Here is a 23140-nt window from a genome sequence, read left to right on the forward strand (position 1 = left end):
AGCGAGGCTGGGAAGGGAAGAACCTGCCAAACACACACACACTAGTGCTGGGAGGCTTAAATGTAAAAGCTTTCTCCAGTTTGAACAACGTGTAGTGTGTCGCCATAACCATTTCGTTATAACGCAACCATTTCATTATGGCGCAACCATTTCGTTAGTTCGTTAGGTCGCCGTTGCAGCTGCAAGCGCCAGCCGGGGAAAGGGCAGAGCGCGGAGGAAATCCCAGCTTCGCCACCCGGGAGGGAGCGAGGCTGGGAAGGGAAGAACCTGCCACACACACACACACTAGTGCTGGGAGGCTTAAATGTAAAAGCTTTCTCCAGTTTGAACAACGTGTAATGTGTCGCCATAACCATTTCATTATGGCGCAACCATTTCGTTATAACGAAATAGCGTTAGTCCACGCAGCCAGCGGAGGCGACTGGGGACACCCAGACAACTCCGCGGAGCGCGCTGAGCACCCGCCAATCACCATCAGTGGCGGGAAGTTGACATCCAGATTCTCCACTGTGAATGCTTCTGTTAACACATAAAGGGCTGTGGAGGATGCTACAGCTGCAGCCAATCCATAAGCAGAAGCGGCACACGTGACGCTCTTGTTACGTTGTTACGTAGTTACGCAACCAGACTTGCGCTTAAAAAAAAAAAGATTGACAGGGCATCGAACTCAAGTCGATGCTAGTGCGAAAATGATTTGAGCCGGGGCTTCATGGAAAGCGACTCCACTAAAGAGGCAATGTGCGAAAACGAGAAAAATGATCCGGACATAATTGCGCCGCGGAATAAGGGGAGCAAACGCTAAGTGCGAAAACGACCAGAGTGTTCGACTGGATGGGCCATTGGCCTGATCTAACATGGCTTCTCTTATGTTCTTATCCAAGAATTGCAACTCCGCAACTTCCTTTGTGTTTCTCTCGTCTTAGCTTCTGTCAATACAGCAAAGCAAACCATTGTTCCTTTTGTTTTTTTTTCCTTTCTCCCACTCTTAAATGCCCCCATTAAAATCCTTTTTCTCAAAGTTAAACCTACCCAGTTTCTGGAGCGCTTATTTCCAAGGCATTAGAAATCAATGTTGTTGGTTTTTTTTTTTTTTTTTTTGTGATGATGAAGCAGGAATGTGAGCTAATCAAAAAGCGGATGGGTCTCTAGTGTTTTTTGGCTCTGCGCTCGTTGCAGTTTTGCTCGACGATGTATTAAAAAATTGAATTCTTTAACCAGTATCATTAAAGCCCTAAGAGTGCTGTCCCATCAGTGCCTTTTCATGATGGATGCTTGGGTTTGTTTCAGCAGGAAAGAAGCAAGAAAGAGCAAATCCAGCACGTGCGGATTTAATGAAATTTATGGCTAATATTGGGGTAGCATTGTAAATGGGCCCACCTTCTGTTTTCCATAAAATTAGCTTCCATTAATGCTAATTCATGCACGCTCGACAGATAATGCAATCCACAATATATGCACAAAATCTGCATTATTATCGATACAAGACTACTTGTCCTTGGGCTTAAGTAATAAGCAGTGCTTTTCATTCAGAAGAGAAGCTTCATTATTTCACCATCTATCCGAAAATTATATTGCGCAGTAGCATTTGAGGATGCGCATTGATCAGCGCTATTTTCCCTGCTGGCAGGTCACCCCGCAGTCTAGCGAAAGAAACAAACAAACCAAACAAAAGTGCCTTTATCTTCCCAAAGCAAAGCATGAACTGAGGCAGATTGGCTTTGTGGATATAAAATCATGCTAGCCATCCCCTCTTCGAGTACATTTTTGTGCATTTATATTTTTGAAACAAAGACATAAGAGAAAGCAGTGACACGGAATACACGAAACTGCCTTCTATTGAATCAGACCATTTGTCTGTCAAGGACAGTGTACTCTACTCAGACTGGCAGTAGCTCTCTCTAGAGTCTCAGGCAGAGGTCTGTCACACTGACTACTGCCCGATGCTTTCTAACTAGAGATACCAAGGACTGAACCTTCTGCATGCCAAGGAGATGCTCTACCACTGAGCTTGTCCTGACACCATCAGATGTGAGCCTTGGACAGCCCTGTAGCTAGGAGTAATGAAGTGAGGGCCACAGGGGGAGGGGGCCATTTAAATAATTCATGAGGCTGGTGACTACTCCTGCCACTGGTCCCATACTATTTGGACCCCACCAACCAGATTGGTGTAGTGGTTAAGTGTGCAGACTCTTATCTGGGAGAACCGGGTTTGATTCCCCACTCCTCCACTTGCACCTGCTAGCATGGCCTTGGGTCAGCCATAGCTCTGGCAGAGGTTGTCCTTGAAAGGGCAGTTGCTGTGAGAGCCCTCTCCAGTCCCACCCACCTCACAGGGTGTCTGTTGTGGGGGAGGAAGGTAAAGAAGATTGTGAGCCACTCTGAGACTCTTCGGAGTGGAGGGCAGGATATAAATCCAATATCTTCATCTACCTCACAGGGTGTCTGTTGTGGGGGGGGGGCGGGAAGAGAAAGGAGATTGTGAGCCACTCTGAGACTCTTTGGAGTGGAGGGCAGGATATAAATCCAATATCTTCATCTACCTCACAGGGTGTCTGTTGTGGGGGGGGCGGGGAAGAGAAAGGAGATTGTGAGCCACTCTGATACTCTTTGGAGTGGAGGGCAGGATATAAATCCAATATCTTCTTCTTCAGCTGATTTGTGGGCCCTTCAAATTACATGGGAGGGGCAGACGCTACTCCTGGGTGCCCCTCCCACCCAATTTAAATTGCACAGAGGAGAGGGGCAGCCTGGGGGTGAGGGGGCCCCCAAACTGTCAGGGGGCCAGGCCCTGTGGGCCCCTGGTTAACTACAGGCCTGGCCTTGGAACTAGTCTTGCCAATACCCAGGTCCCAGTGGGGTTTTTCCACTTTCTCAGGCTCCTTCCCAGTTAGCTGGCCAGCCCCTCAGCCACCATGTGCCTTTCCACCTCCTGAGGCTTCAGACTCCACTTGGAAAGGCTTCCTCTTGGGATGACGTGTCTGTGTCTTTAAGGCTGAAGGGGGGTGGGCAAAACAACAGGGCTGCTCCCAGTGGCTGTGAAAGCAGCCCAGACCCTCCTTTGGTTGCACAACCTTTTCAGAGGTTGTTTGTATAGGAAAAGTAAACTTGAACCTTTGGTTGCTCTGTGTTACTTTGAAGAAGCTGGAAGTTCAGCAGCTGGTGAGTAGAGATGCCAATCCCAGGTAGGAGCAGACCCTCCCCTGCTTCAGAGGCGTCAGAAACGGGGGGTGGGGAGGAAATGTCTGCTGGGCACTTCATTATTCCCTATGGAGATTGATTCCCATAGGGTATAATGGAGAATTGATCTGGGGGCATCTGGAGCTCTTGGGGGGGGCTGGGTTTTGAGGTAGAGGCACCAAATTTTCAGCATAGCATCTGATGACTCTCCTCAAAATGCTCTTCAAATTTCAAAAAGATTGGACTTGAGGGGTCCAATTCTATCAGCTCCAAAAGAAGGTGCCCTTATCCTTCATTATTTGTAACATAGGGAAGGCATTTAAAAGGTGTCCTTTAAATGTAATGGTCAGAAGAACTCCCTTTGGAGTTCAGTTGTGCTTGTCACAACTTTGCTTATGGCTCCACCCCCAATGTCTCCTGGCTCCACCCCCAAAGTCCCCAGGTATTTCTTGAATTGGGCTTGGCAACCCTACTTGGAACTGTTAAGTAGTTACTGCTAAGTAGTTTATCATTGTGGGTGAGAAGCTGCCTTAGGCTAACAGGTTGTTGGTAAGGAAGAAAAAATTGGGGCCCCAGTGTCCATTTGAGGGAAGTGTCACATTTTCTCCCCTAAAACTCATCCTCCCAAACTCTCCCTGCATATTTTCATTGGCCAAATATCTAGCTTAGGCCGCTGCTTGATACGCATCTCCAAATCCGCATGCTAAATCTTCCACAAAAACAAACTGCCCTGCAGAAAGGTTAAAGCTTCCTTATTATAAATCTTTGCCGTCAGTGCCAGCTTCTCCATGTTACATTACATAAAACATTTCAGGTTCGCTGGCATGTAACACAGTTTGTGTGCTACGCTGTCGATTCCTTTTTCCTTCATTACACCTGTGTTTCCATGACACTTGCTTTCCCCTGGTCGTGTCGACATGAAAAGAAGCAATGATAAAAATAACAGCTCCGATTGCTGAGTGGTTCACTAAGGAAACCAAACACAGGGTGCTAATGAACGGAGTGAGAATGCGGCATAATTTCAAGCGTCACTGCGGCTCGAAAACGTTGCAATTTCTGAAGAAGAGCAGTGGTTCAGGACTCCTGTGTGGAAAGAGGAACAAATGGCCATCATGCTCCACAATTGCGGGCTGCTTTCTCGATTATTGATCTGTCTTGGTCAGTATTGTCGACTCTGTCTGACAGCAACTCTCCAGGGTCTCAGGTAGAGATATTCCCCTTCAACTGGAGAAGCTGGGGATGGAACTTAGAACCTTTTGCATGCAAAACCAGATGCTCTGCGACTGAGACATCATCCATAGAGTTTTGCCCACAAACCAGAGCAGAATTGTGTGATGTCATCAGATCGGGGACATTGATTGCACCCCAATGTTGCTCTTTGAGGGTGGGCCAGTTGGCAGGCAGAACAACAATCAGGACTTGAGGGCTGGCAAGCCTAGCGGTGAAGCCATTGTCAAGGTCCATGAGGCTCAGGGCTCTGATTCACTGCTATGCTGATAAGTATTGAAAGGCATCCTCCCCACACCTATTCTCTCGATAAGCAGTGCATTCCCATTACCAGCTCTTGTCGATCACAAGCCCTTTTCTCTAACTCCCCTTTATCAAGGCCCTGGTTTAAGGATTAGGCATGCAGTAAATAACACTGTATATTAGTTGCCAAACATATCGGAAGCTGTTTAGGGAATAAGGCTTCCAAGTCTGTTTAGTCTTTGAACTTCTCGGTTTGCCAGGCCTTCAAAGTCCACATTGCTCTTTACGTCCCAAAGCAACCAATTGCATATTCCGACACGGTCTGTAGTTTTGGGGTAAGCGAGTGTAATCCTTTCAACTCGCTTTACTCTTAATAACTTTGGCTTCGTCTCCTTTGTTTCTTCTCTCCTGACCTCTCTCCTAGCAAGCCTTTGGTCACTCCAAAGCAGGAAAATGATGGCAGGGAAGGGCAGAGATTCCTATAGATTTGGGCTGCCATTCAAGTACATTCCTTTTTTTTTTTTTGCCGAGCACGGCAAAGCATTTGTGAAGGAAAAAAACAAGCTGACGCATTCATGCAAATTGCTAACCACAGGGCCCTGAATACTTTTGCAAGCTTCTTTTTTTCTGTATTTTTTTTTCCAAAGCAGACACAGAAGTGAGAAATGTCTCCACTGGATACAAGGAAAAAATTAAACATAACAAGTCACTTTTAAAGGCAATTTCTCCTTTCCAGAATCCCATTAAAATGTTCTATAGCAATCTCTAGTTAATACAGATGGCAGATAGTCTTCTGTCAGGAACCTTTTCTGGCCTTGGTGCTCTTCTAACAAGAAGTGCATGGCTCTCATAACAAAATATATTTTAAGTGCTTTGGAAAAAACACCTGTACTAATAATAGCTTTCTTTTTTCCCCCTTGGATGAAGCTGGAGAGAGGAGGGGGGAGAAGGAATCTTTCTAATATATTCCCATCAAAGATGAAGAGTCTTTGTGTTGCTCAGAATGGTGGTGGAAAGGCTATGGAAGGTAGACTCTTTTTTTGCTTTTCTTCTTGTCAGTTTTTAGAATACTTTTTTTGGAAAGAGAGCTGAGTCTCCCCTCGTTTGAGTAGGAGAAACTGAGTAGGAGAAAAAATGGCCAGGAAATGGCCTCCATAGCAAAGCTCTAAAGTTTTCTCAGCCGAATCCAATCCAAATACCTTTATTGGCATGTGTTTTATTTATTGTTTTACTGTTAATTTTAAACTGGTGCTTTAACTTTGATATGTAGGTTTTTATTGCTGTTTTTATATGATGTGATCTGCCTTGAGCCTGTAATGGGAAAAGGCGGAATATAAGTCTATTAAATAAATAAAAAATAAAACAGACATAAAAAGTACAGCATAGCAAATTTACATGGAGTTTCAGCTATAAAACCCAGTCAAACATCGTCTTTTGCTCTATGATTAAGTAAAGTACCTTTTGGCTAAGGTTTTCTCTATGTTCTTTATCATAGAGATTTGGAGAAACTCCTAGTGTGTCATTCAGAAGTGATATCATATCCTTCTCAAACTCCACCCTCTTTGCACTCAAGATCTCCTTGTGCTTGGCAAGGCCATGCTGGCAACCCTACAAAAGATAAATTTGCCCATAGCCCACTGTTGGCACAGAGAAGAAACTCAAGTCAACAAGGGACATCACCACTGCACAAGGAATCACACTTTTCCAAGTGGTTGGATAAAGTTGAACCTTTACCTCTTTGGTACTAAGTATTAGCATTAATCCAGGCATGAGGGTCACTGATATAGAAAATGGTCCTGAAGAATGCATGGATGCCCCCACTTGCTGATCTTTGAATTCACTGTTGGAGTTCCTGATATGTCTGAATTGTTCACCTACAAGGAGAGAACAGCTTCCCATCAGCCACTTTGGATGGCTTCATATTTTCTTTGCTATCTGTTGAAAAGTTTCCCCCCTTTACTTATTCTGTTGTTCAGATGTTGTGATTTGTTTGACTTACAGTGCTGCTTAGTCAAGGCTTTTTTTGAGCCGGAACACACAGGATAAACATATGGATCAGAGGTCTATCGGTGGCTATTAGCCACAAGGTATAGAAGAAATACTATATCAGGGGCAATAATGTTCTGTATTCTTGGGGGCCACAGTGGGAGGGCTTCTGGAGTTCTGGCCCCACTGGTGGACCTTCTGATGGCACCTGGGTTTTGGCCACTGTGTGACACAGAGTGTTGGACTGGATGGGCCATTGGCCTGATCCAACATGGCTTCTCTCAGGGCTTTTTTTGAGCAGGAATACACAGGACTGCAGTTCCAGCTGGCTTGGGGTCAAGGGGTGTGGCCTAATATGCAAATGAGTTCCTGCTGGGCTTTCTCTACCAAAAAATCCCTGAACAGAGTTGTTTGTAATTTAACTGTCTTCAGGTTGTTTCTGACTTATGGTAACCCTATGAACTGATGACCCCCCAAGACGTCTATCCTTAAGGGCCTTACTCAGATCTAGGAAACTGAGGCTCATAGCTTCCTTCACTGAGCCGATCCTTCTAATGCTGGGTCTTCCTCTTTCCCTTCTGCAGCTTTACACTCTTCTAAATTAGTGGTCTTGGAAGGATCTAACTTGTTTTAGGATTGGACTATTAATCATTACTGAATGAACTTTTTTTTTCCTCCTTGCATTTATTACATCTTTAGAACTGTTCCATTTTTAACTGAACGTGTCGATCATTTTTCCTTTATCACATTTACAGTTGTTCCTTTCCATTTTGTATTCCTCTGTTTTAGATATATACATCAGTTTTGCATTTTATTCTAAAGCTAAGTTAATTGAATATTTTCTTTTGTAGTCTGTCTGAATTATGTAGGAAATTGCAAGGAACTTAGTCAAGATATAAGCCAGAGGCTAGCTCCGATGTTTCTATAAATTAGTGATGGGCTTACATCTTCATCATGATTTGAAACTGGGCTTTCCCCGCAAAGTCAGAAACTACTTAATTCCACCACCACCCCTTCTGCCCAATTCTAAATTGTATATCTGGAGTCATTATTTGGCAATTCCAGTTCTACAGTCACTTTATTTATTCCCCTTTTATCTTAAAGGATCCCAGATATTTATAAGCGAGTTTCCTGGAGGTTTGTGGTAATGGCAGGTTTTTTGTAGACAGGAATACAGTCTCTCCTACTTTAAAGTCCCATTCTGGGGTGTGCTTTTTGTCATAATGTGCTTTATAGTCCCATTTGGCAGCATCCAGGTTTTCTTGGATTACAGTCCACCCCTTTCCTAGCGTTTCCCACCACTGCTGACAAGAGGAGGGGTTTTTGGTTCCATTGTCCTCAGGTAGCAGGGGAAATGGTTTCCCTTCGTAGCCATTCACAATTTTAAACGGGGAGGCTTTGGTTGAACTATAGAGGCTATTGTTGTATCCATATTCTGCAAACAGCAGCAGTTCCACCCAATTGGTCTGTTGATAGTTCACATAGCACCGTAAATACTGTTCTAGAAGCATGTTTACGAGTTCCATCTGCCCGTCTGTCTGGGGGTGATAGGCGGAGCTCAATCCCTGTTCCATGCTTGTCAGTTTGCAGAACTCCCGCCAGAAGTTGGCAACGAACTGCGGGCCGTGGTTTCTAATGACCTTATCAGGGAATGAGTACGCCAGCTTCTTTGCTGTGGGCAGCTTTTTGCTCGGAATGAAATGCGCTTGCTTTGAAAAAGCGTCCACTACTACCAGTATTACGGTTCTGCTCTGAGAAGCCAGCAGTTCCACTATAAAGTCCATAGACACTACAGACCATGGCCGCTCGGCAGTCTGAGTGGATTGAAGGAGCCCGGGGGGGTTTCCCACCTCGCTTTTTTGCCATTATCCACACTGGGCAAGAAATTACAAATTCTGAAATATCCTTCTTCATTTGAGGCCACCAGAATTGCCTATTAACCAAATGCAATGTCTTTACATAACCAAAGTGGCCCGACAGTTTATTACAATGACAGTGTTGTAATATCTCCTGCCTCAATACTTTTGGCACATATAGCTTTTCATCGTGATACCAAAAGCCCCTGGTCCCTTTAGTTAATCCTTCTGGCTTCCCTTCACCCTCTCGTTCTGCTTCTTCTATTAGTCTATTACCCCCCGCCCCCCACGGCTCTGGCGTTTCTTTTCTCTTCCCTGACCGGGTAGTCACGGCTCCAGCCACTGCGCTGGGGGGAATGATGGAATCCACCACTTCCTCCCTCTGACTCTCCTGCTGGGGCAACCTGGATAGAGCATCAGCTAGGAAATTCTTTGCCCCGGGAATGTGCTTCAGAGTGAAGTTGAACTTCGCAAAGAATCCCGCCCACCGAATCTGCTTTTCAGTTAATTTCCTCCGACCAGTCTTATGATTGGTCCAGATCTCAAATGGCACCCTCACCCCCTCTAGCCAGGACTGCCATGTTTTCAATGCAAAAGTCACTGCAAATGCCTCCTTGTCCCACACCGACCAGTTGCGCTGCTCTTGTGAAAATTTTTTAGAGATGTAGGCACATGGTCGTAGTCTCCCTTCCGAGTCTCTTTGCATTAATATGGCTCCTACGGCCACATTGGAGGCGTTGCATTAGACCATGAACAGCTTAAGTTCATCAGAATGGCTTAACACTGGTTCGCTCATAAACAGCCGCTTAAGTTTCTTGAAAGCTTTTTGGCAGGTGGGAGTCCATGCCAACTTCGCTCCCTTGCTGCATCTCATGCAGGGCCGTGATGGCCCGGGTCTCCTGAGGGGGTCTTCGTATTGAGTTAGCAGTGCCTGCAGGAACCCACCCATGGTGTCGAGCTCGGGGCCCCTCATCTCGTACAGGCTTACATACCACCTTCTTGCTGCTTCCTTGCACCGGCCTCGATAGGATGATTTCGTGGCGTGCTGGCGCCTCGTCCATTAAGGCTGTGGAGGTGCGTGGCTCCCACTTCTGTGGAGTGATGAATAGCTGTTGTACGTGTAGCAGGGATCCGAGGCCCCCGACTCTCCGAGTCCCAACGATGTGCCAGAGGGGAGTCCGTACTTCTACTCCTTCGAACGGATCAGTAGGTTCTCTGTTATCTGGTGCTCTTTCAGCCATCCGGCTTAAAAGTTGCCAGGTCAGATGAACTCTTAATAAAGCATCAGTCCCAAAATGTCAAGCATGAGATTTCAAAATAACCAGTCCTTGGATTTTGAAACAAAGTTAGGTTTATTGATAATCCATGTGACTCATTCGAGCTGAAGATTGGGACTGATACTTTGTAACACTAGAATACAAGCTTTAAAATGGCACATCAAAGGTCCGATAAACAATTCTACATTCACATGTGGAATTCACACTCTGGGTTCCTTATCTATATTGCGGCTAGCACATCCTGGGTTCAGGCCTTGCTAGGCCTGGGAACAAGTCCCAGGAGGTTTTATCTTCAAAGAGGACATTCCTGCATCTGTTAGTAAAAGCGAAAGAAGAAAGGTGGGGGTTGCTACTTTGATGTGCTCACATTTTAACTTTGAGTTAGTAACATTTCTACAATCTGAATTCTCTAACATAACATTACAATTCTGTCTGACTTCTGTAATATAGAAGGGGTATACAATGCTTGACAATGGGAGCTAAAAGCATAGACAGCTTCAAGAGGGGAATGGGTAAGCATATGGAGCAGAGGTCCGTCAGTGGCTATTAGCCACAGCTTATTGTTGGGACTCTCTCTCTGGGGCGGTGATGCTCTGTATTTTTGTGCTTGGGGGAGGCACAGTGGCAGGGCTTCTAGCACCACTGGTGGACCTCTTGATGGCACTTGGTTTTTTTGGTCACTGTGTGACACATAGTGTTGAACTGGATGGGCCACTGGCCTGATCCAACATGGCTTCTCTTCTGTTGTTATGTTATGTTTTTACATGGCCATGTTCTATGTATTTATTAGACTGCATCTAGAGCCATATTCAGAATTAAGTATACACTGCAGAATCCAGCTTGCGTCCCAGTGAGAAAGGCAGACTTTAAATAAAGTAACAGTAAAGTGATGATATTATGTGGGAACTGCATCTCCCAGTACACGGTGTGAAAACTCAGTAACATGAACTAACAGTAATATGAATGAAAATGAACACCAAATGTTAATACTTCTTAAAAATGTGTTTGCTTACTGTTGAAATAATTGGTTGTGGAGCAATATGCAGAGATGACAGGTCTGCGTTAGGGGTGGAGAACAATGTCTCCCAGCAGACCGTGTGAGAACACATATCCATGAAATGCAGCTGCTGCCACTGCACTGTTCTGTGTCAACACGCAGAAAGTAACCTACTGAATGGATGACATCACTTCCAGTGACATCAGGAGGTGTGACTTAATATACAAATGAGTTCCTGCTGAGCTTTTTCTACAAGAAAGCCCTGCATTATAGTCCTTTGTCATATAGTATTGGCAACAGACCCCAGTGCTACCTGCATACATCAGCCCACTGTGCACCCCTTTCTTAGTTATACGCAAGTAAGACAAAGAGAGAGGCTAAACTGTACGCAAGTAAGATAAAGAGAAAGGCTACTTAACTAAACATGGTTAAGAACTAGGGTTGCCAATCCCCAGGTGGGGGCAGGGGATCCCCCGGTTTGGAGGCCCTCCCCCCGCTTCAGGGTCATCAGAAAGCGGGGGGAGGGGAGGGAAATAACTGCTGGGAACTTTATTATTCCCTATGGAGATGTATTCCCATAGGAAATAATGGAGAATGGATCCGCGGGTATCTGGGGCTCTGTGGGAGCTGTTGTTTGAGGTAGAGGCCCCAAATTTACAACGTGGCATCTGGTGCCTCTCCCCAAAATACACTCCAAGTTTCATAAAGATTGGACCAGGGGGTCCAATTCTATTTGCCCCAAAAGAAGGTGTCCCTATCCTTCATTATTTCCTATTGAAGAAAGGCATTTAAAAGGTGTTCTGTCCCTGGAAATGTGATGGCCAGAACTCTCGTTGGAGTTCAATTGTGCTTGTCACAACCTTGCTCCTGGCTCCACCCCTAATGTCTCCTGGCTCCACCCCCAAAGTCCCCAGATATTTCTTGAATTGGACTTGGCAACCCTATTCAGAACAGCAGATTCTAATCTGAAGAGCTGGGTTTGATTCTCCTCTCCCCCTCCACATGAGGCCTACTGAGTGACTTTGGGCCAGTCATAATTCTCTCAGAACTCTCTCAGCCCCATCTTCCTCACAAACAGGGCTTTTTTTGTAGAAAAAGCCCAGCAGGGACTCATTTACATATTAGGCCACACATCCTGATGTCACCATTGTTTCACACAGGACTTTTTTGTAGAAGAAGCCCAGCAGGAATTCATTTGTATATTAGGCCACACCCCCTGACACCAAGACAGGCAGAACTGCATTCCTGTGTATTCCTGCTCAAAACCCCCCCCTGCTCACAAGGTAGCGAGAGGAAGGGAAGGATATTGTAAGTCACTTTGAGACTCCTTATGGTAGAAAAGTGTGAGGTATTAAAAACCTTCAGTTTGGTGTAGTGGTTAAGTGTGCAGACTCTTATCTGGGACAACCGGGTTTGATTGCCCATTCCTCAACTTGCACCTGCTAGCATGGCCTTGGGTCAGCCATAGCTCTGGCAGAGGTTGTCCTTGAAAGGGCAGCTGCTGTGAGAGCCCTCTCCAGCCCCACTCACCTCACAGGGTGTCTGTTGTGGGGGAGGAAGGTAAAGGAGATTGTGAGCCAATCTGAGACTCTTCGGAGTGGAGGGCGGGATATAAATCCAATATCTTCTTCTTCTTCTTAAGTGTGCGGACTCTAATCTGGGAGACCCAGGTTTGCTGCCCCACTCCTCAACATGCAGCTACAAGTTCTCTCAGACCTGTTCTCTCAAGAGCAGTGCTCAAAAGAGCTGTCTTAGCCTCACCTACCTCACAGGGTGTGTGTTGTGGGATGGGGAAGGGAGGGGAAAGGTGATTGTAAGCCATTTTGAGACTCCAAGTGAAGGGCGGGGTAAAAATCCAATCTCTTCTTCTCTTCTTAGCTTGTGGGCTTCAATGGACTTACCAGATGTGATTCAGTTTAGGACTGTCTTGAGGACTGTCAGGAACTGGCTGACTGATTGATTGACTAGATAGATTGATTCATTCTCTGAGAAGCTGATTCATAACAATACCAGCAACCACTTTCTGAAAAGTGGTAAACAGCTCAATGCACAAGGCTCATACTGGGGGTGAAAGCACTAGAGTAGTTACTTGCGGAACCAGATAAAAATGCTTTGTTTGTTGTTGAAAGCAAAATGCCAAGCAACACCCACATTGACAAATGTTTTTACTCAGTTCAGAAACTTCTCCAAAAAGCATTTTTGAGGAGGGGGCAAATGCCATGGAATAACCTTCTGCTTTTCTTTCTTACAATGTGGAACAGTTTTCTATTCAAATGATAGTGGTTATCTGAATTTGAACAGACTTTGTTCAAACAATAGTCACATTTTGCTACAGGTAAATTTTTATTTTTTTCTGATCAGTAGTTTGGAATGTATCCCTTATTCATAGCATTCACAACGTATCAAAATACTTTACTTCACAGGGTTTCAAGGCCTTCTTTTGTATTGTTAAGCTTCTGTCAAATGTTGTCACGACCAGCGTTCTCTCTGAGCTGAGTTAGTGTGAGCTAGCTCACAGTCTTTTAGCCTCCAGCTCACACATTTTTGTCTTAGCTCATGAAAAATGGCCCCAGAGCAAACTAATGTATGCGGCAGCTCACAACTATAATGCCAGTAGCTCACATAGCAGAATTTTTGCTCACAAGACTCCACAGCTTAGAGGGAATATTGGACACGGCATACCCACAGCCAACCTACATGAGAAACCTCCAGCTTTTTATATGTTCTCACCAGGTGTGGAATTCTAGCAAGAGCGTCTTTGCATATTAGGCCACACACCCCTGATGTAGCCAATCCCCAAAGAGCTTCCAAGGCTCTTTTTTGTAAGCTCTTGGAGGATTGGCTACATCATGGGGGTGTGGCCTAATATGCAAAGGAGCTCCTGCTAGAATTCCACCCCTTGTTCTCACCATTTTGTCCATGTGATGTTCAGTGACAGTGCAGTCCTAACCGGAGTTATTTCCCTCTAAGCCAGGGGTGGCCAAACGGTGGCTTGGGAGCCACATGTGACTCTTTCGCACATATCGTGTGGCTCTCAAAGCCCCCACCACCCCATTTGGCCAGCTTGGAAAAGGCGTTTCTCTCTTTAAATCACTTTCCCAAGTCAAGCCAGCTGGTGGCTTGGAGAATGCATTTAAAGTTAAAGTTGCTTTCTTTCTACCCCCCCTTCCTTCATCCAACATCTGATTTTCATGTCGTGTGGATCTCAAACATTTGACATTCATGTCTTGCGGCCCTCAAACATCTGGGTTTTTTTCTATGTGGCTCTTATGGTAAGCAAGATTGGCCACCCCTGCTCTAAGCCCACTGATGTCCATGGAGTTTGGGGATGTGTGGAGAAACGCCATTTTAGTCAGTGGTGGTGCTTCATTTGGCAGGGGTCAGTAAATCCCTCAGCAGGCTTTGTAGCCTTCCCCTCACTCCCCCCCTCCCTTCCAGAGCCAAACCAACAACGCTAGGGGGAAAATCTCCTAGAGAGGCAGGAAGTGCTTTTGTTCTTGGCATGTGTGTTAGCAGGAAGAGAAGGGCAGTTGGAAGCCAGCGCTCGAGCGAGCATGTGGTGAGCAATGGAGGCTCCTACCTGGGAGGCCCCAGGCAGGCAGACTAAGTAAGTAATTCACAAGACAGGGCAAGTTTAGATCAGGGCCAGCAGGACGCGTTTATAACACATTTTGTTTGTCAGGCTGTTTGCTGTGCGTGTGCTGTGCTGTGCTGTGCTAACTTTTTAAACGCAACTGTTTTTGGTTTGTTTTTCTTTCCCTATCTTTTTCTCTTTTTGAATAAATATATTTTTTCTGTTTTAAATACTGGCAGTCAATCTCTGTACCACATAGATCCCCAGACCGCTTTAGACCACGCTGTGTTGAGAAGGGGGCCCCAGGTGAAGGGGGGAAGGCATGCAGTTGGATAAGGTGCCAATCCTCCAGGGGTGCCCCAAAGAAGCGCTGAGGGCTCTGTGAAACCCAAGTGCAGGGTGGCAGAGGACCTGGAGGCCTAGCCTCATAACTGGAGAGGGGGATTGGGAGTCCTGTTCCTCTCAATCGGAACCCCTAGACTAAGCAGGTGGTGGCAGCACGCCCAAGGGGCAGGAGGAGAAATAGCTCCCTCCAGGAGTTGGCGACTCAATAGGGAGCTGACGGGACCGGGTCTGAAGGCAGAATCGGGCCAGTTCCGCCACACTTGGTGGCAGCGGTGGGATAAGAACAAACAGAGAACTTGATTGGCCAGGCATTTTTGGTTTTTGATATGTGCAAGCACCCAGAGGAAGCAACAGAGGTTTTGTTTTATTTTTGGGTCAACTGGAGTAGGGAAAGTTCAGTTTAGTTAGGATGGAGCGTGCTAAGAAACTGGAAATCCTGAAGATGACAAAGCCACAGCTCCAGGAAGAGTGCGCAAAGCAAGAGCTGGAGTGTGACAACCTGACTGTAGTAGATATGCAAGTCCTCCTGTTGGAGTATTATCAGCATGCAGGGGTACCTGCAAAAGTGCCCCCTACCCAGTCAGAAGCAATTTTGCGGCTACAGATGGAACTGGAGAGAATGCGTATCGAGGCGAGCCGAGACCGCAGACAGGAGGAACGAGAGAGAGAGGAACGACAAGCTGAGAGGGAGCTGAGACAAGCTGAGATCCGCAGACAGGAGGAAAGAGAGAAAGCTGAAATCCACAGACGGGAGCAGGAAGAGCAACGTCGCCATGAGCTTGAGGTGCTACGTCTGGAAGCTGAACTAAGCAAAGAGATCCAAGTCACCCCCAAGGACTTTGCAGTGTACCAAGAGGGAGAAGACCCCTCCATATACCTCTCCAACTTTGAGAGGGCAGCCAAACAGTGGGGGATTGCAGAGGAGGACTATATGTCTTACCTCTGTAGAAACCTGACTGGAGAGCTTTCAGCCATCTATTACAGCATGCCTATGGAAGATGGGGGGATAACTTTTGCGGCCTATAAAGCCACTGTGTTTAAGAGGTTTAAACTGGGGCCAGACCACTCCCGAAAGCAGTTCAGGGGTTTAGCTCCACAAGAATGTAAGTCCTATTCTGAATTTGGGGTAATGAAGGAACAGACAGTTCCAGTGTTATTGGGCCGGGATTTGTTGGTTGGCCAGTACTCTATCAATGCTGTAACCCGCAGCCAAACCCTCAGAGGAAAGTGGGAGGAGGAAGGCAACTTTAGGGAAGCCACCTCAGCACCAACCAGGGAGGGGGAAATAACCCAGGTTACTGAGGACGAAGAGAGGGCAGTCACCCAGGAGGGGGAGGACCAGCCTGTCTCAAGCCCTGGAGTAGGGTGTTCCCAAGGGGAAGAGGGGTGTAGCTTTCCCCAAGTGCAGCAAGAGGCTGTGGATGTTCCTAGCGAGGAAGGGAACCTGTCTAGCGTAAAGGATGTGCAAGCTGAAGAGACCGAGGTGGAGAGTGGAGATTTCACAGGAGATTCTGAGAGCAGCAAGGCTAATGTGGGCTCAGAGGAGCACATAAGAACATAAGAGAAGCCATGTTGGATCAGGCCAACGGCCCATCAAGTCCAACACTCTGTGTCACACAGTGGCAAAAAATGTTATATACACACATACACTGTGGCTAATAGCCACTGATGGACCTGTGCTCCATATTTTTATCTAAACCCCTCTTGAAGGTGGCTATACTTGTGGCCGCCACCACCTCCTGTGGCAGTGAATTCCACATGTTAATCACCCTTTGGGTGAAGAAGTACTTCCTTTTATCCGTCTTAACCTGTCTGCTCAGCAATTTCATCGAATGCCCACGAGTTCTTGTATTGTGAGAAAGGGAGAAAAGTACTTCTTTCTCTACTTTCTCCATTCCATGCATTATCTTGTAAACCTCTATCATGTCACCCCGCAGTCGACGTTTCTCCAAGCTAAAGAGTCCCAAGCGTTTCAACCTTTCTTCATAGGGAAAGTGCTCCAGCCCTTTAATCATTCTAGTTGCCCTTCTCTGCACCTTCTCTAAAGCTATAATATCCTTTTTGAGGTGCGGCGACCAGAACTGCACACAGTACTCCAAATGAGACCGCACCATCGATTTATACAGGGGCATTATGATACTGGCTGATTTGTTTTCAATTCCCTTCCTAATAATTCCCAGCATGGCATTGGCCTTTTTTATTGCAAACGCACACTGTCTTGACACTTTCAGTGAGTTATCTATCATGACCCCAAGATCTCTCTCTTGATCAGTCTCTGCCAGTTCACACCCCATCAACTTGTATTTGTAGCTGGGATTCTTAGCCCCAATGTGCATAACTTTGCACTTGGCCACATTGAACCGCATCTGCCACGTTGACGCCCACTCACCCAGCCTCAACAGATCCCTTTGGAGTTCCTCACAATCCTCTCTGGTTCTCACCACCCTGAACAATTTAGTGTCATCCGCAAACTTGGCCACTTCACTGCTCACTCCCAACTCTAAATCATTTATGAACAAGTTAAAGAGCATGGGACCCAGTACCGAGCCCTGCGGCACCCCACTGCTTACCGTCCTCCACTGCGAAGACTGCCCATTTATACTCACTCTCTGCTTCCTATTACTCAGCCAGTTTTTGATCCACAAGAGGACCTGTCCTTTTACTCCATGATTCTCAAGCTTTCTAAGGAGCCTTTGATGAGGAACTTTATCAAAAGCTTTCTGGAAGTCAAGGTAAACAACATCTATCGGGTCTCCTTTGTCCACATGTTTGTTCACCCCCTCAAAGAAATGCAACAGGTTAGTGAGGCAAGATCTTCCCTTGCAGAACCCATGCTGAGTCTTCCTCAATAACCCGTGTTCATCAATGTGCCTACTCATTCTGTCCTTGATAATGGTTTCTACCAACTTTCCCGGTATTGAAGTCAGACTGACTGGCCTGTAATTTCCCGGATCTCCTCTGGAACCTTTTTTAAAGATGGGGGTGACATTTGCTACCTTCCAGTCCTCAGGAATGGAGGCAGATTTCAATGAAAGATTACAGATTTTTGTTAGAAGATCCACAAGTTCAACTTTGAGTTCCTTCAGAACTCTCGGATGTATGCCATCCGGACCCGGTGACTTATTAGTTTTTAATTTGTCTATCAGTTGTAGGACCTCCTCATTTGTCACCTCAATCTGACTCAGGTCTTTCAACACCCCTTCCAAAATTAGTGGTTCTGGGGCGGGCAAAAAGTTCTCGTCTTCTACAGTGAAAAGGGAGGCAAAAAATTCATTTAGCTTTTCAGCCATTTCCCTATCCTCCTTCAGTAATCCTTTTACCCCATGGTCATCCAAGGGCCCCACTGCCTCCCTGGCTGGTTTCCTACTTCTAATATATTTGAAGAAAGTTTTATTGTTGGTCTTTATGTTTTTTGCAATATGCTCCTCATAGTCCCTTTTTGCCTGCCTGATCACAGTCTTGCATTTGATTTGCCACAGCCTGTGTTCCCTTTTACTAATCTCACTTGGACTGGTTTTCCACCGCTTAAAAAAGTCCTTCTTACCTTTTACAGCTTCCATTACTTTGTTTGTTAACCACGCAGGCCTTTTCTTATGCCTGTTTGTGCCTTTCCTAACTTGTGGTATGTATTTTATCTGAGCTTCTAGGATTATAGTTTTAAATAGCGTCCAAGCTTCCCCAAGGGTTTTGACCGTATGTACCTTTCCTTTCAGTTTCTTCCTCACATGCCTCCTCATCTCAGTGTATTTACCCCTTTTAAAGTTAAACGTGGTTGTGGTGGTCTTTTTGGACAACTCCCTATTTATACAAACGGTGAAATCAATAACATTATGGTCACTGCTCCCAAGCGGCGTAATCACTTTTACATCTCTCACCAAGTCTTGGGCATTACTTAGGACCAAATCCAGGATCGCCCCACCCCTGGTAGGTTCTGAGACCATCTGCTCCATAGCACAGTCATTGAGAGCATCAAGAAACTCAATCTCTTTCTCTCGACCAGAACACATATTGACCCAATCAATCTGCGGGTAGTTAAAATCACCTATTACAACACAGTTTTTACGTTTAGCCACTATCTTTAAGCCTTCCATCATATTATAATCGTCCTCTCTCTTTTGATTTGGTGGGCGATAACAAACTCCCATAGTTAAATTTCCTTTTGGGCCCTCTATTTCAACCCAAAGCATTTCTAAAAGTGAATCTAATTCTCTGATCTCAGCCTTACTGGACCGTATATCCTCTCTGACATACAGAGCCACATAGCTGAAGGCTTGGGGGGACGGGAGCGGTTCCAGAAGGGGGTCCGGAGCGGCCTTAGGTTGGAACCGGTTCACCAAGTAGCTGTGGATCAGGAAGTGGGATCGTCCGAGACGCTCTCAAAACAGGTCGTCTTGAAGCAGGGCAGACAGGAATCCTGGGAAGCTGTGGAACCTTCCAGGCAGGAAGGGGGTCAGTTGGGTAGTGCTGAAAAACCAACCGAGGGGACTGAGAACCCAAGCCAAACCCTCAGGGGAAGGTGGGGGGAGGAAGGCAACTTTAGGGAAGCCACCTCACCACCAACCAGGGAGGGGGAGGACCAGCCTGTCTCAAGCCCTGGAGTAGGGTGTTCCCAAGGGGAAGAGGGGTGTAGCTTTCCCCAAGTGCAGCAAGAGGCTGTCGATGTTCCTAGCAAGGAAAGGAACCTGTCTAGCATAAAGGATGTGCATGCTGAAGAGACCAAGGTGGAGAGTGGAGATTTCACAGGAGGTTCTGAGAGCAGCAAGGCTAATGTGGGCTCAGAGGAGCACATAGCTGAAGGCTTGGGGGGACGGGAGCGGTTCCAGAAGGGGGTCCGGAGCGGCCTTAGGTTGGAACCGGTTCACCAAGTAGCTGTGGATCAGGAAGTGGGATCGTCCGAGACGCTCTCAAGACAGGTCATCTTGAAGCAGGGCAGACAGGAGTCCTGGGAAGCTGTGGGACCTTCCAGGCAAGAGGGGGGTCAGTTTGGTAGTGCTGAAAAACCAACCGAGGGGACTGAGAACCCAAGCCAAACCCTCAGGGGAAGGTGGGGGGAGGAAGGCAACTTTAGGGAAGCCACCTCACCACCAACCAGGGAGGGGGAGGACCAGCCTGTCTCAAGCCCTGCAGGAGGATGTGCCCAATGGGAAGAGGGGTGCCAATTTCCACAAGGGCAGCAGGATGCTGTGGAGCCTTCCAGGCAGGAAGGAGCTCAGTTGGCTGACACTGAAAAACCAACTGAGGGGGTGGAGAACCCAGATCAAACGTTGGCTGGGTGTTCTGGAAACAGTGGGACTAGGGGTGGCTTGAAGGAACAGATGATAGGAAGTCTGGGGGAGCCAGAAATGTTCCTGTCTGAGGTTCAAAGTGACCCTAGGCTGGAACCACTGTGTGAGGTGGCAAGGGACCAGAAAGTGGAGTTCGCAGAAGCTGAGACAGGGGATAGGGTGATGGCTTTCCTGCCACTTCATTCTGGTGAACGGAAAGTGGAATGGGAGGGACCCCATATGATTGTGGATGACCTGGACGATGCTACTTATGTGGTGGCTATGGAGAAAACGGGAAAGGCAGTTAAAGTGGTGCAGGTGAATATGCCACAGCCATTCTCTGCGAGGTCCATAGTGTTGCATATAGGTAGGAAGGAAGGAGACAAAAAGAAGCTGGGACAGCGATTGTTTGGAGCCCCAGAGGTGGTTTTCTGGGAGGTCAGAGTGGACAGAGGGAATATTCCACCAATGAGGGATAAAGAAGAAGCAACTGTGTGGGAACTGGGCAGTTTCCAACCCCATATGTGGGGCCAGGGATTTCCTCCTTTGATGGACCACTCATCCCAGCAACAGCAGCAACGGAGGGAGAGCACCAAACTCCAGAGGTGGTCCTGGGAGATGGAGGAGTACATCTTAAAGACTGGACATTCCTTCTGCATGCAGCAATGCAACGTTTTGTCCAGAAAGGACATGGACACCTAGGTTGTGGGACTTTGTGTATTATTGGAGAAATACCTGAATGTTTGTGTAATATTTTGGTTAATGGGTTTCTCCTTGTTTGATTGGATTCTGCTACGGGGTCACCTCTGTAGGAGGCAACCCCTCCGGCTCAAAATTTAAGGAGGGGGACGTGTGGAGAAACGCCATTTTAGTCAGTGGTGGTGCTTCATTTGGCAGGGGTCAGTAAATCCCTCAGCAGGCTTTGTAGCCTTCCCCTCACTCCCCCCTCCCTTCCAGAGCCAAACCAACAACGCTAGGGGGAAAATCTCCTAGAGAGGCAGGAAGTGCTTTTGTTCTTGGCATGTGTGTTAGCAGGAAGAGAAGGGCAGTTGGAAGCCAGCGCTCGAGCGAGCATGTGGTGAGCAATGGAGGCTCCTACCTGGGAGGCCCCAGGCAGGCAGTAAGTAATTCACAAGACAGGGCAAGTTTAGATCAGGGCCAGCAGGACGCGTTTATAACACATTTTGTTTGTCAGGCTGTTTGCTGTGCGTGTGCTGTGCTGTGCTGTGCTAACTTTTTAAACGCAACTGTTTTTGGTTTGTTTTTCTTTCCCTATCTTTTTCTCTTTTTGAATAAATATATTTTTTCTGTTTTAAATACTGGCAGTCAATCTCTGTACCACATAGATCCCCAGACCGCTTTAGACCACGCTGTGTTGAGAAGGGGGCCCCAGGTGAAGGGGGGAAGGCATGCAGTTGGATAAGGTGCCAATCCTCCAGGGGTGCCCCAAAGAAGCTCTGAGGTCTCTGTGAAACCCAAGTGCAGGGTGGCAGAGGACCTGGAGGCCTAGCCTCATAACTGGAGAGGGGGATTGGGAGTCCTGTTCCTCTCAATCGGAACCCCTAGACTGAGCAGGTGGTGGCAGCGCGCCCAAGGGGCAGGAGGAGAAATAGCTCCCTCCAGGAGTTGGCGACTCAATAGGGAGCTGACGGGACCGGGTCTGAAGGCAGAATCGGGCCGGTTCCGCCACAGGATGTAACTCTGGAATTGCACTGTGAATCACCAAATGCAGAAAGTGGGATGCTTGGGACCCTCCAGGTGGGGCCGGGGGGGGGGGGTCTCCTGCTTTTACAACTGATCTCCAGCTGGCAGGGTTGAACTCCCTGGAGAAAATACTTCTATACAAAGCAAATACCATGGTCAATTAACGAATGGTGGCTCAGTGGTAAAGCATCTGCTTGGGAAGCAGAAGGTGCCAGGTTCAATCCCCGGCATCTCCAAAAAAGGGTCCAAATAGGTGTGAAAAACCTCAGCTTGAGACCCTGGAGAGCCACTGCTAGTCTGAGAAGACAATACTGACTTTGATGGACCAAGTGTCTGATTCAGTATAAGGCAGCTTCATATGTTCATATGAAAGATACTCATATAGTATAAAGTACGAACATCAGTCAATTCACAAATACAATGATGTTTATATATTGAAAAATGTTCAGTCCAATAAACTTGTCCATGAATTAAAATTATTGAGTACAGATTGTGATAAAGATTATGTTGTAGAATCTATGGTAGTATAAGCGATCTGTGAAATATAATTACAATTGTTGTATGCAAGTGTGTTATTCAAATCAATGTTACGCAGTGTTTTCCTGTTTTTCACTACCTGGAGGTTGGCACCCTAGGCCTAGGAACCAGAGAGCCAGTTTGGTGTAGTGGTTAAGATCGTGGACTCTAATCTGGGAGAACCGGGTTTATTTATTTGCATTTATTTCATTTCGTTCAATTTATATCCCACACTCAGGGCAGGGCAGCTTTGATTCCCAACTTCTCCACAGGAACCTGCTGATGTGACCTTGGGTTAGCCAACAGTTGTCTCAGAGCTGTTCTCTCGAGAGCAGTTTCTGTCAGAGCTCTCTCAGCCCCATTTACCTCACAGGGTGTCTATTGTGGGGAGAGGAAGGGAAAGGAGATTGTAAACTGTTCAGCACCAGAACTTTGGAACACCCTCCCAGAAGCCATAAGGGCCCCGCGGGATTTGTCTGCGTTCTGCAGGGCTTGTAAGACCGAATTGTTTAAACAGGCTTTTGCGGTTTGATTGAAAAAGGGCTGCCACCGGACATTTTACAGAATGCTGGCGATCATAGTCGAGAAGTCAATACCGCCTATACTGGACTGAAATAGCGCTATAGAATGGTTTTAAAGCTGATATATGTAAATTATGGTTTTATATGTTTTATTGGATTGATTGTATTTTATGATGTTGTAAGCCGCCCTGAGTCCGCTTGCGGAGAGGGCGGGATATAAATTGAAAGTAATAAATAAATAAATAAATGAGATGCTGAGTGAAGGGCAGGGCATAAATAGTATATTTTCTTTTTCTTTTCTTTATTCAGGGGAATGCAACCTTCTGGAGAACAGGCTAGCTCCACAAACCTCAAGCAGTTTTTCCATTGACTGACTGGCTTCTTCAAGAAAATGAAATATTCTGTGGAACTCCACTTTCTTGACTTCATCTTGTTATAAAAGGGACCTTTTTA

The sequence above is a fragment of the Heteronotia binoei genome, chromosome 2 (assembly GCF_032191835.1).
Source record: "Heteronotia binoei isolate CCM8104 ecotype False Entrance Well chromosome 2, APGP_CSIRO_Hbin_v1, whole genome shotgun sequence".
Lineage (NCBI taxonomy): Eukaryota > Metazoa > Chordata > Lepidosauria > Squamata > Gekkonidae > Heteronotia > Heteronotia binoei.